At 49.4% G+C, this 10686-nt stretch overlaps 1 protein-coding gene across 2 annotated transcripts in view; it reads left to right on the top strand.

Moving 5' to 3' along the window:
• socs1a (suppressor of cytokine signaling 1a) overlaps positions 1-10686 on the top strand; it is a 39460-nt gene that overhangs the window by 15341 nt on the left and 13433 nt on the right. The window contains exon 2 of one of the 2 annotated variants that reach the window (XM_078239846.1): positions 7778-7854. The exons of the other annotated variant lie outside the window; for it this stretch is intronic. The gene's annotated coding sequence lies outside the window, so the exon portion shown is untranslated. The remainder of the gene's footprint in view (positions 1-7777; positions 7855-10686) is intronic. 2 annotated transcript variants of the gene reach the window in all.

The raw sequence follows: 10686 nt of genomic DNA, 5'->3' as shown, positions 1-10686 counted from the left end.
CCATTTCGCTGAGTTTGCCTGCCTGGGATGATTCATGTCGGGGGGAAGTGTTACGGTGCTGGTCAGAGTCGGGAAATCACTGCCCTCGTCCCGTTTGTTACATTGCCTGGCAACCGGAATCATTGGCAATTCCCAGGGATTGTATGTTAAATGGTCAGAAACAGGGTAAATATGGGCGCACAGTGCTAATGGGGAGTGGCACAGTGGTTAGCACAGCTGCTTCACGGCATCAGGGACCCAGGTTCAATTCCCATGCTTGGGTTACTGTCTGTACGGAGTCTGCACGTTCTCCCTGTGTCTGCGTGGGTTTCCTCCGGGTGCTCTGGTTTCCTCCCATAGTCCGAAAGACGTGCTGGTTAGGCGCGCTGGCCATGCTAAATTCTCCCTCTGTGTTTTTTTCATTCATGGGACATGGGCGTTGCTGGCTGGCCAGCATTTATCCAGCACCTGGCCAGAATCGCTGAGCAGAAACTGATAGCCAAGTTCCGCACACATGAGGACGGCCTCAACCGGGATCTTGGGTTCATGTCACACGATCTGTAACCCCCATGACTTGCCTGGGCTTGCAAAATCTCACTAACTGTCCTGTCTGGAGACAATACACACCTCCTTAACCCGTGCTTAACGCTCTCTCCACTCACATTGTCTGTACCTTTAGGACTTGATTACCTGTAAAGACTCACATTCCAACTTGTAAATTGAGTTTGTGTCTTTATATGCCCTGTTTGTGAACAGAACTCCCACTCACCTGATGAAGGAGCAGCGCTCCAAAAGCTTGTGGCTAGTGCTGCCAAATAAACCTGTTGGGCTTTAACCTGGTGTTGTGAGACTTCTTATTGTGTTTACCCCAGTTCAACGCCGGCATCTCCACTTCACAGCATTTATTGCCCATCGCTAGTTGCCCTTGAGAAGGTGGTGGTGAGCTGCCTTCTTGAATTGCTGAAGTCCCCAGGTTACTGTGGGAGGCAAGGGAAGAGATTGCAGAGCCTCTGGCGATGATCTTTGCGTCGTCGATGGAGACGGGAGAGGTTCCGGAGGATTGGAGGATTGCGGATGTGGTTCCTATATTCAAGAAAGGGAATAGGAATAGCCCAGGAAATTACCGACCGGTGAGTCTAACCTCAGTGGTTGGTAAGTTGATGGAGAAGATCCTGAGGGACAGGATTTATGAACATTTAGAGAAGTTTAGTATGCTCAAAAGTAGTCAGCACGGCTTTGTCAAAGGCAAATCGTGCCTTACGAGCCTGGTGGAGTTCTTTGAAAATGTGACTAAACACATTGACAAAGGAAAAGCGGTAGATGTGGTTTACATGGACTTCAGCAAGGTGTTCGATAAGGTCCCCCATGCAAGACTTCTCGAGAAAGTGAGAGGGCATGGGATCCAAGGGGCTGTTGCCTTGTGGATTCAGAACTGGCTTGCCTGCAGAAGGCAGAGAGTGGTTGTAGACAGGTCTTTTTCTGAATGGAGGTCGGTCACCAGTGGAGTGCCCCAGGGATCTGTTCTGGGACCTTTGATGTTTGTCATTTTCATAAATGACCTGGATGAGGAAGTGGAGGGATGGGTTGGTAAGTTTGCCGACGACACGAAGGTTGGTGGTGTTGTGGATAGGTTGAAGGGATGTCAGAAGCTGCAGCGTGACGTAGATAGGATGCAAGACTGGGCGGAGAAGTGGCAGATGGACTTCAACCCGGAAAAGTGTAGTGGTCCATTTTGGCAGGTCAAATGGGATGATATCAAGGGTAAGACTCTTAGCAGTGTAGAGGATCAGAAGGACCTTGGGGTCCGGGTCCATAGGACTCTTAAATCGGCCTCGCAGGTAGAGGAGGTGGTTAAGAAGGCGTATGGTGTGCTGGCCTTTATCAATCGAGGGATTGAGTTTAGGAGTCGGGAGATAATGATGCAGCTATACAAGACCCTCGTCAGACCCCACTTGGAGTACTGTGCTCAGTTCTGGTCGCCTCATTACAGGAGGGATGTGGAAATGATTGAAAGGGTGCAGAGAAGATTTACAAGGATGTTGCCTGGATTGGTTGGCATGCCTTATGAGGATAGGCTGAGGGAGCTCGGTCTTTTCTCCTTGGAGAGACGAAGGATGAGAGGTGACCTGATCGAGGTGTACAAGGTGTTGAGAGGCATAGATCGGGTGGATTCTCGGAGGCTTTTTTCCAGGGCTGAAATGGCTGCTACGAGAGGACACAGGTTTAAGGTGCTGGGAAGTAGGTACAGAGGAGATGTCAGGGGTAAGTTTTTCACTCAGAGGGTGGTGGGTGAGTGGAATCGGCTGCCGTCAGTGGTGGTGGAGGCAAACTCGATAGGGTATTTTAAGAGACTTCTGGATGAGTACATGGGACTTAATAGGATTGAGGGTTACAGGTAAGCCTATATATAGGCCTAGGTAGGTAGGGACATGACCGGCGCAACTTGTGGGCCGAAGGGCCTGTTTGTGCTGTATTTTTTCTATGTTCTAAGTCTGCATGCTGTGGGTTGACCCACAATGCTGTTAGAGAGGGAATTCCAGGATTTTGACCCAGAGACTGCGAAGGAACGGCCGATATATTTCCAAGTCAGGACGGTGAGTGACTTGGAGAGGAACTCGTAGGTGGTGGTGTTCCCATGTATCTGCTGCCCTTGTCCTTCTAGATGGAAGTGGTTACGGGTTTGGAAGGTGCTGTCTAAGGATTTTTGGTAAATTGCTGCAGTGCATCTTGTGGATAGTACACACTGCTGCTACTGAGCGTCAGTGGTGGAGGGAGTGGATGTTTGTGGATGAGGTGCCAATCAAGCGGGGCTGCTTTGTCTTGGATGGTGTTGAGCTTCTTGAGTGTTGTTGGAGTTCCACCCATCCAGGCAAGTGGGGAGTATTCCATCACACTCCTGACTTGTGCCTTGTAGATGGTGGACAGGCTTTGGGGAGACAGGAGGTGAGTTACTCGCTGCAGTATTCCTAGCCTCTGACCTGCTCTTGTAGCCACTGTGTTAATGTGGTGAGTCCAGTTGAATTTCTGGTCAATGGTAACCCCAAGGATGTTGACAGTGGGGGATTCAGTGATGGTATCCGAACAGGCGCCGGAGTGTGGCGACGAGGGGATTTTCACAGTAACTTCATTGCAGTGTTAATGTAAGGCTTACTTGTGACACTAATAAATAAACTGAACTAAACTAATGGGGAGAGGGAATAAATAGAATAAAGGGGTTTCTTTCAGACATTGCTGTGTGATCATGTGACCTCTCTTCCAACTCAATCTGAGACTGTAAAACCTCCTCCAGAAAGGGACCATTGAAAAATGTCGTGGACCCCCTCCCCTTTCCTGGCTTATTTTGCCAATGCTAATCCGTGCCCAGGTCACGATGGTCATGTTGTCTGTAAGGAACTGAATATTAATTTGATACCAGCCACCCTCACCTTCCGTGTGGAGGGTGCAGAGTAAAGCCCAACCTGGGGTGTCTGTAACACACTCAAGTGTCGCCTGGGCACTGGTTTCGTAAGAAAAGCAACAACGGTAGGCCACTCAGCCCCTCAAACCTGCTCCGCCATTTAATAGGATCATGGTCAATCAGAAGGAAGCTTTGGAGAGAGTGCAAAGAAGTTTCACCAGGATGTTGCCTGGTCGCGAGGGTGTTGACTATGACGAGAGGTTGAATAAACTAGGATTGTTTTCACGGAAAGATGGGGGCTGAGGGGAAACCTCAGATAGAGGCCTACAAAATGATGGGAGGTATAGACAGGGTGGATAGTCAGAGGCTTTTTCCAAGGGTAGAAGTGTCAATTACAAAGTGGCACAAGTTCAAGGTGAGAGGGAGGCAGCTTAAGGGAGATGTGCGGGAGAAGTTTTTCACGCAGAGAGTGGTGGGTGCCTGGAACGCGCTGCCAGAGGAGGTGGTGGAAGCAGGCACATTGGCAACATTTAAGAGGCATCTGGATGGGTGCATGAATAGGGAGGGAATAGAGGGATACGGACCGAGTAAGGGCAGAATGTTTTTTTTAGATGAATTGGGGCATCATGATTGGCATGTACTTTGGAGGGCTGAAGGGCCTGTTCCTGTGCTGTATTTGTCTTTGTTCTTTATTGATATTAGCTTCCCCTCCACTCCCTCAGTTTCCTGAGAGATCAAAGACCTGTCTATCCCGGCCTTATGTGAAGTATCCCCAATTCTTAGGGGTAGAGAATTCCAAAACAATGGAATTACACCAAGGCCTTTATATTGAACCTTTATCGAACGATCAAACTCGCAGCTGCTTTGAGTCTCAACTGAATTTTAGTTTCATTTCATGGAATGATGCAACGTTTTGTACAATGTAATTGGGAGCTGTGCGTGATTGTACTCTCCTGCACTTTATTCCGTTGTTGACCGCATCCTCGCAGGTGGAGGATGCGGTCAAGAAGGTGTACGGCGTACTGGCCTTCATTAATCGAGGGATTGAGTTTAGGAGTCGGGAGATAATGCTGCAGCTTTATAGGACCCTGGTTAGACCCCACTTGGAGTACTGCGCGCAGTTCTGGTCACCTCATTACAGGAAAGATGTTGAAGCCATTGAAAGGGTGCAGAGGAGATTTACAAGGATGTTGCCTGGATTGGGGGGCATGCCTTATGAGGATAGGTTGAGGGAGCTTGGTCTCTTCTACCTGGAGAGACGAAGGATGAGAGGTGACCTGATAGAGGTTTACAAGATGTTGAGAGGTCTGGATAGGGTAGACTCTCAGAGGCTATTTCCAAGGGCTGAAATGGTTGCTACGAGAGGACACAGGTTTAAGGTGCTGGGGGGTAGGTACAGAGGAGATGTCAGGGGTAAGTTTTTCACTCAGAGGGTGGTGGGTGAGTGGAATCGGCTGACGTCGGTGGTGGTGGAGGCAAACTCGTTGGGGTCTTTTAAGAGACTTCTGGATGAGTACATGGGATTTAATGGGATTGAGGGCTATAGAAAGGCCTAGAGGTGGGGATGTGATCGGCGCAATTTGTGGGCCGAAGGGCCTGTTTGTGCTGTGGCTTTCTATGTTCTATGTTCCACTCAGTGTTGTACTGCGTGAACTCTGTTAGCTTTTTAACCATGGGCTGAGGAACCTTACCAAAGACGAATGTTCACAGCTGGGTAACTGAAGCCTACTTGCAATGGTGTCACAACCCCGATTACCATCGCTGAATCCTCCCCCCATCTTCGGGAGCCAAATTGACCAAAAACTCAACTGGACCAGCCACATAAATACTGTGGCTACCAGAGCAGGTCAGAGGCTGGGAATCCTGCAGCGAGTAACTCTCCTCCTGACTCTCCAAAGCCTATCCACCATCTACAAGCTACAAGTCAGAAGTGTGTTGGAATACTCCCCACTTGCCTGGATGAGTTCAGCTCCGACCACACTCAAGAAGCTTGACACCAACAAGGACAAAGCAGCCCCACTTGATTGGGACCCCATCCACCACCTTAAACAATAACTCCCACCATCTCTGGCACAGAGTGGCAGCCGTGTGTACCATCTTCAAGATGCACTGCAGAAACTCTCCAAGGCTCCAGAGACAGCACCCTATAAGCCTCTACCATCTAGAAGAACAAGGGCAGCAGATACATGGGAACACCACCACCTGCAAGTTCCCCTCCAAGCTATCCACTGTCCTGACTTGGAAATATATGGGTGGCACGGTGGCAAAGTAGTTATCACTGCTGCCTCACAGCGCCAAGGACCCAGGTTCGATTCCTGGCTTGGGTCACTGTTTGTGTGGAGTTTGCACATTCTCCCCGTGTCTGCGTGGGTTTCCTTCGGGTGCTCCGGTTTCCCCCCCACAGTCTGAAAGACGTGTTGGTTAGGTGAATTGGCCATGCTAAATTCTCCCTTGTGTCAGGGGTACTAGCTAGGGTAAATGCATGGGTTATGGGGATAGGGCCTGGGTGGGAATGTGTTCAGTGCAGACGCGATGGGTCGAATGGCCTCCATCTGCACTGCAGGGATTCTATGATTCTAATATCACCACTAGCTATGACTGTGTCACTACATTCTACATGCTCTCCTTCCCTTCTCTATGAACGGTATGCTTTGTCTGTATAGCGTGCAAGAAACAATACTTTTCACTGTATACTAATACATGTGACAATAATGAATCAAATCAAATCAAATCAAAGGCATCTATGAGAAGGGACAGAACCAATGTTTCAAGTCTGGATGATCCTTTGTCTTTATTGCTGACTTCTGTTTCAGGGCATGGTCGGGTAGCACAGTGGTTAGCACTGCTGCCTCACAGCGCCAGGGACCCGGGTTCAATTCCAGCCTCGGGTCACTGTCTGTGTGGAGTCTGCACGTTCTCCCCGTGTCTGTGTGGGTTTCCTCCGGGTGCTCCCGTTTCCTCCCACAGACCAAAGATGTGCGGGTTGGTGGATTGGCCCTGCTAAATTGACCCTGAATGTGAGGGGGAGTGAGCAGGGTAAACACGTGGGGATACGGGGATAGGGCCGCTCCTTCAGCGTCGCTGGATCATGATCCTCGAGCCCCCTTCCTAACGGCACTGTGGGTGTACCGATACTGGATGCACTGCAGCGGGTTCAAGAAGGCGGCCAGTACCTTTCAAGGGTAATTAGGAATGGGCACCAATGCTGGCCTGGCAAACGGTGCCCACATTCCGTGAAAAAATAAAACACTACATATACAAAAGGCGCACTCATGCACACAAACACACCTGGGCAGCTTTATTTGCCACTTCATAAAAAGCTGTTAGACTTCATGCCAATCTGTGGGTGTATGAAAGAACACAGCACTGTGAGTCGAATCTCACACAAATGGAGCAAAAAAGCCTGATGCAACCAGTGATAGCAGACACAAAGAAGCCTCCTGCCAAGATACTTTTCATTGTGATTCACGCCCTCAAGCGCAAAATAAATTCACACAAGCCAGGCCACCACTTCGAAATTTCTACTGGTTGATTTGTTTTTACCATAAAATCATAGAATCCCTACAGTACAAAAGGAGGCCATTTGGCCCATCAAGCCAGCACTGACAATAATCCCACCCAGGCCCTATCCCCGTAACCCCACGTATTTACCCTGCTTACTCCCCCTGACACAAAGGGGCAATCTAACATGGCCAATCCACCTAACCCGCACATCTTTCGGACTGTGGGAGGAAACCGGAGCACCCGGAGGAAACCCCACGCAGACACGGGGAGAACGTGCAAACTCCACACAGACAGTGACCCGAGGCTGGAATTGAACCCGGGTCCATGGCACTGTGAGGCAGCAATGCTAACCACTGTGCCACCATGCCACCCGACCATGCCCTGAAACAGAAGTCAGTAATAAAGACAAAGGTCATCCAGACTTGAAACATTGGCTTTGTTCCTTCTCATAGATAGATGCCTTTGATTTGATTTGATCTAATTTATTGTCACATGTATTAGTATACAGTGAAAAGTATTGTTTCTTGCGCGCTATACAGACAAAGCATACCGTTCATAGAGAAGGAAAGGAGAGAGTGCAGAATGTGGTGTTACAGTCATAGCTAGGGTGTAGAGAAAGATCAACTTAGTGTGAGTTAGGTCCGTTTAAAAGTCTGATGCTAGCAGGGAAGAAGCTGTTCTTGAGTCGGTCGGTACGTGACCTCAGATTTTTGTATCATTTTCCTGACTGAAGAAGGTGGAAGAGAGAATGTCCAGGGTGTGTGGGTTCCTTAATTATGCTGGCTGCTTTGCCGAGGCAGCGGGAAGTGTAGACAGAGTCAATGGATGGGAGGCTGGTTGATGGGAGATGCTGTCAGACCTGCTGAGATTGTCCAGCGTTTTCTGTTTTGGTTTCAGATTCCAGCATCCGCAGTATTTTGATTTTATTATCAGTAATACGGACCGCGTTGGCTGTTCAAGCTTTTGGTTTGAAGGTAAGTAACAGGAATCTGAGTTGGATACCAGCTTATGAATGGCAAAACCCAAGCCAGAAGCCAAACTTCTTCAGAAGTGAAATCCAGCCACAAACCAGTACTCGATTGACTGAAATACCACACACACAACTCCAGGCACAGATTCTTTTTGAAAAATGTGCTCATTTACTGGCAGAATGTACTGCACTCTTTCCGGACACCCATATCCTTGACTGGATTCCAAAATCCAGGAATTATCCAGAATTCTGATGCTTAGAGTGGAATGTTGAAGGATGCGTTATTGAGCTCAAATCCCAGATGGAATTCTTTCTTCCCCAGTGCTCATCCTGAAGCTGTGACTGTAATCTATTGCTCCTATTGAGCCAATGGCGAGCACAGGGGCAATGGATGAATGGGACTCGGGGATTGGGCAAGAATTCCGGATGACCTTGACCTTACAGAAGCGAAGGAGCACTGTGGGCAGTTCCGTCAGAGATACGCTTCATAGAATCCCTACAGTGCAGAAGGAGGCCATTCGGCCCATCGAGCCTGCACTGACAACAATCCCACCCAGGCCCTATCCCCATAACCCCGTGCATTTACCCTGCTGGTCCCCCTGACACTAAGGGACAATTTAGCACAGCCAATCCACCTAACCCGCACATCTTTGGAGTGTGGGAGGAAACCGGAGCACCCGGAGAAAACCCACGCAGTCACAGGGAGAATGTGCAGACTCCACACAGACAGTGACCTAAGCTGGGAATTGAACCCGGGTCCCTGGCGCTGAGAGACACTGTGCCACCGTGCCGCTTAATGCCTTTCATTTACCTTCACATGGAGCCAGAGGGGACCAACCCGTTCCTCCCAACTCCATCTTGAAATTTTTAACCATGCCTGTTCTCACCCACACACCCCACCCCCACCCCCATCACCCCCACCTCCCACCCCCCCACCCCCAGCCTCACCACCCACACCCCCCACCCCCTCACCCACCACCCCACCACCCACAACCCCCACCCCCACACCGATCACACCCACCCCCTCACCGATCACCCCCACCCCCCCAACACCCCATCCCCACCACCCCCACCCCCTCACACCTCTCTCCACTGAATTTACCTTATTCACTTTCTCAGAAGACTAAGGAAATTTGGCATGTCTGTTACGACTCTCACCAATTTTTACAGATGCACCATAGAAAGCATTCTTTCTGGTTGTATCACAGCCTGGTATGGCTCCTGCTCTGCCCAAGACCGCAAGAAACTACAAAGGGTCGTGAATGTAGCCCCAATCCATCACACAAACCAGCCTCCCATCCATTGACTCTGTCTACACTTCCCGCTGCCTTGGAAAAGCAGCCGGCATAATTAAGGACCCCACGCACCCCGGACATTCTCTCTTCCACCTTCTTCCGTCGGGAAAAAGATACAAAAGTCTGAGGTCACGCACCAACCGACTCAAGAGCAGCTTCTTCCCTGCTGCCGTCAGACTTTTGAATGGACCTATCTTGCATTAAGTTAATCTTTCTCTCCATCCTAGCGATGACTGTAACACTACATTCTGCATTCGCTCCTTTCCTTCTCTATGAACGGTATGCTTTGTCTGTACAGCGCGCAAGAAACAATACTTTTCACTGTATGTTAATACATGTGACAATAATAAATCAAATCAAATTAGGACCCCATTTCAAATTGCTCCTCATGCAGCCCTCCACCTGCACTGCCACCTCTGGGTCCACAACTGTCGCCTGTGGGTTGCCAGTAATTTACTAGGCCGGAAGGCTAATCTATTTTCTTCTTGCTGTCAGTCACTGTTGTTGCCTGAAGCAGACACTGAAAGCAGATTGGTCTCCTTGCCACCCCCAGTCCAGGCTCCAGCTCATTTCTAGGCCGTTGGGTCATGACTAACTGACAGCACTTTTTTCAGATCGGGTCCGTGACAAGTATTTTCTTCACAACTCCCACAGACTAAACAGAAAAGCATAATCATCTAAATATAACGCTCACCTACACCTTTATTCATCTGTGTAAAAGAAACGCAACAAGTGGAACCTCCCCTCCCCCACCTCTTTGGTTTAGTGATACCTCCCTTGGCTGCCCGATATCGGGGAACACATCTTGGGTGACTTTTGTATGCTGAGATACTTCCTCGGAACTGCTCATTCCCTGCTGTGTCGCATGTCAAACACACACATATCAGACACTTATATCCAATCTCACCCCACTTTTGTTTCACTCATTCGTGGTACATGAGCGTCGCTGGCTGGGCCAGCATTTATTGCCCATCCCTAGTTGCCCGTGGAGGGTGGTTGAGAGTCAACCACATTGCTGTGGCTCTGGAGTCACATGTAGGCCAGACCAGGTAAAGATGGTAGATTTCCTTCCCTAAAGGACATGAGTGAACCAGATGGGTTTTTCCGACAATTGACAATGGTTTCACGGTTATCGGTAAATTCTTAATTCCAGATTTTTTTGTTATCGAATTCAAATTCCACCATCTGCCGTGATGGGATTCGAACCCGGGTCCCCAGGACATTCGCTGAGACTTCTGGATTAATAGCTTCGGGTTAATACCATTCGGCCATCGTCTCCCCAGCCTCTCCTGCTGGCAGAGACTTTCCCACTGTCTGGATCAACAGCTGAACGCTATATCTAAACTCACAGAAACAAACTGCTGCAGATGCTGGAAACGGGAAACAGAAAAGCCACTTGGAAAGCCGCTCAGCAGGTCAGGCAGCGTCCATGGAGGGGGAAACAAGACTTAGCACTGCAGGCCAGTGAAATCAAAAAGCAGGGGGATCGGCGAGGAGGGATTAATTTGCATCAGGGATGATGGAGAATGATAAAAGGAAGT

The sequence above is a fragment of the Mustelus asterias genome, chromosome 23 (genome assembly GCF_964213995.1).
Source record: "Mustelus asterias chromosome 23, sMusAst1.hap1.1, whole genome shotgun sequence".
Classification (NCBI taxonomy): domain Eukaryota; kingdom Metazoa; phylum Chordata; class Chondrichthyes; order Carcharhiniformes; family Triakidae; genus Mustelus; species Mustelus asterias.
The sequence above is the reverse complement of the archived record's forward strand: the minus strand, read 5'-3'. Positions and strand labels throughout refer to the sequence as shown.